Source organism: Pteropus alecto, unplaced genomic scaffold (genome assembly GCF_000325575.1).
Source record: "Pteropus alecto unplaced genomic scaffold, ASM32557v1 scaffold46, whole genome shotgun sequence".
Taxonomy (NCBI): Eukaryota; Metazoa; Chordata; class Mammalia; order Chiroptera; family Pteropodidae; genus Pteropus; species Pteropus alecto.
Genome location: NW_006439231.1, coordinates 2,373,546 through 2,376,830, shown reverse-complemented (window position 1 = coordinate 2,376,830; position 3,285 = coordinate 2,373,546). Strand labels below are relative to the sequence as shown.

The window sequence follows — 3,285 nt, the reverse complement described above, 5'->3', positions numbered from 1 at the left end:
TAAGAAATATAATATATAATATTACTATATATTCTAAGAAATAAGATTATTTTCTGAGCCTTAAATTGGAAGTTCATAATGTAAAGAATCATAGTTTAGATTCATAATAATTTTTAATATAAGCATTGTCCAAGAAAGCAGTAGCTCTTTCTCTTAGTGAATTTAACTCTTTACCCCATGACAAGGCCATGATCATTCATTGAGAAGCACTATGTGATTTTCAACTTCAGTATTTTGACATAAATAATTTGGAAAATGCACCTTCTTTCTTCCACAATTTTTCCTACTCATATCTATCTTTGAACACATTTCTATAAAACACTTTTCTTCATATCCTTTTGCTGAGTTGAATTCTCCTCTTATGTTGTCCCATAATGCCTCTACCTCACTAACTGACACATTTATTAAAAGATGTTAAGGTTGTCTCCATATTTGTCTTTCTTCCTTTATAATAGATAGTTCATAAAGTCAATAACATTTCTGGCTTGATCGTCATTCCTTCCTTAGTGAGCCATGCACTGTTTTTGAAATACATATAGTGCTGGTTAAATATCTGAATGTTTGTTGCAAGAAAACTTTTTTTTTTTTCACTTACATATGGCCTGCTCAAGAGAAATAGTAATACATGAAAGAAAAAATAAAAGAGAGACAGGAGTTTGCCAGTCAATAAGGCAGAGATCAAGACCACAAACCATGGTACACTCACCTAAGCAATGAGGCCATCTTGGGTGAGTTCACAACCCTTTACCTTGTTTAATACACTAACATTACAATGAAGCCATAGCGACAAAGATTTTTAATTAATCAATTAATATATTATTAACAGTAAGGCATATATATATTGCATTGTATATTCACCTCCCATAGTTAGATTTCTTTCTGTCACCACATATTTGACTCCTTTTACCCCATCTACCTCTTCCCTTCCCTCTCCCCACTTCCCTTTGGTAACCACTAGTCTATTGTCCATGTCCATGAGTCTCTGTCTGTTTGTCCTGATCATTGCAACAAGGATTTTTAAATTTCTGCATGAAACAGTGAATTCTATGCTTATTTTCTTTTCAAATATTTGAGTTTCGAAGATACCATTATAAACTTTTAAAAGTTCATAAATAGTTTAGAAAGTTAAGGAAAAACTTTGAAAAAGCTTTTTTTCTTTTTTAAAGCCTAGAACACACAGAACCACAGAGAAACTCAAATGACAATAATCTTTGCAGAGATATAAAATATTTTGAAAGTTTAAGTAAAAATGCATATATACTTGTTATTTGTTCTTTTTTTTTTTTTTTTCAAGACACTAACCTAATTTAACATTTTAGAGGAGAAATGTATGGAGAAACAAGCCGAAAGTAAAAAGAAAATGATAAAATTTCAAATTAAATAAGGATAACAACTGAAGTAAATACACTCCCAAGGAAAACTATATTTTTAAGAGTTTAGGGCATGACTAAAAAAGTTTTTTCTTATGCTTGTTTGAGATTTGAGATTTTTGGATGATACAATCCCTATTATCCTATTTATTTTTAATATGATTATAATTAGGTTAAGTCTTACATGTTTTACTATTACAAAAGAGATGATAATAATAGTGTATGATTCAAAGATTCAAATTCAGGAAAACCACACCTGTTCTGAATTATGTAATAGGTTTCCAAGATGTTTTTATTTTTAAAATCATTTTTTTTATTATTATTCAACTAGTTACTGAGTTGGAAATTTTTGAAAAAAATATGAATAGATATGATGCTAGAGAGAGGAATAATAAATTGTTGTTCTGTTCAAAAATTCAAATTAGTTTAACAGAATGGTTAAGTTGATTTATTAGGATTATTATTTATTGAGATTTTTATTAGTGATAGATTTCCACTCAACCAGTCTGATTCTCTCACTCAAGAATTTAGACTAAATAATATAGAATATATCCTTCGAGAAGTCGAAAGAAAGTTTTAGATCCCTTTTAGTGAGTGATGGTCATATTTTTGGTCTTATTCCTCCCATGAGTTCTGGGTTTTCGGACTTTTCTGGTTTCATTTTTAGAACTCATCACAATGTTGAGAAACATTATTCTTTGTTTTCATTTAAAAATATGAGCCCAGAACATAAAGAAATTGATACCAATAGTAACTAAACAAGGTATATATCTTAAGCTGGAACATAGAGAATTTCAACATGGTTATGATGTAGTAAAAGAATGAAGGCAATGAGAATTTCATTCTAGTGAAGACTTAAGTAACCTACTTTCTGTGGTCCATCAGAAACAGAGATCAGTCTATGGCCATGCCACCCTGAACAAGCCCGATCCCATCTGATCTCAGAAGCTAAGCAGGGTTGGGCCTGGTTAGTACTGAGATGGGAGACCACCTAGGAAGACCAGGTGCTGTAGGCATAAAAAAATTTAAAAAATAAGGGATCATCAGCTGACAAGGTCCTTGCAATCTGTGAGGGTTGCCTTGCCTAAAAAAGAAAAAAAGAAAAAAAAGAAACTGATCATGTTCAAGTTAGGTGAGGATATTTGAATGTTTGGTAATATGCAAAATAAGAACAATGGGCTAAATGATTGCTTACTCAGTCTTGCGTAGAGTGGAAAAGACAAATTCTGACACCATGTTTTCTAGTTCTAGGCACATAAATTGTGAAGCCATGACAATCCTTCTGAAAGATGGGCTTGCATCCTCAGACTGATAAAAAACAGATCCCAAAACACATTGTCCATGATCTCAAAATTCAACATCATGTGTTTTCAACTGGGTTAATTTTCATGGCTAAAATTGAAGCTCTTGTTATAAAAATTGGAACCAAGTATAAGTGAGATCATATAGTACTTGTCTTTATCTAACTTATTTCACTTAGCATTAAAAAAAAGAAAAAATCAAAGGAAAAGAGATCAGATTCATGGTTACTAGATGAGGAGAGTGGAAGGAGGAGAAATTGGAGGAAGGTCTTCAAAAGATACAAACTTTCAGTTATAAGAAAAGTAAGTATTAAGGATGTGATGTACAACTACTGACTGCAGTTAACACTGCTGGATGATATATAGGAAAGTTGTTAAAAGAGTAAATCCTAAGAGTTCTCACCACAAGGAAAAAATATGTTTTTTAATTGTCTTTTAATTGTATCTATATAAGATAATGGATGTTAGCTGAATCTATTGTAATCATTTCACAATATATGTAAATCAAACCATCATGTTATAAGCTTTAAATTATACAGTGATGTATGTCAATTGTTTCTCAATAAAACTTGAAAAAAGTAAAAATTGATGAGAATATATATTTAAAAAATTAG

General features: G+C 30.8%; 1 non-coding gene across 1 annotated transcript; it reads left to right on the top strand.

Moving 5' to 3' along the window:
• Positions 1-2,267: 2,267 nt before the first annotated feature.
• LOC112483519 lies at positions 2,268-2,386 on the top strand. The gene has a single exon (XR_003047649.1). It is a non-coding gene; the product is annotated as a 5S ribosomal RNA (ribosomal RNA).
• The last annotated feature ends 899 nt before the right edge of the window (positions 2,387-3,285 follow it).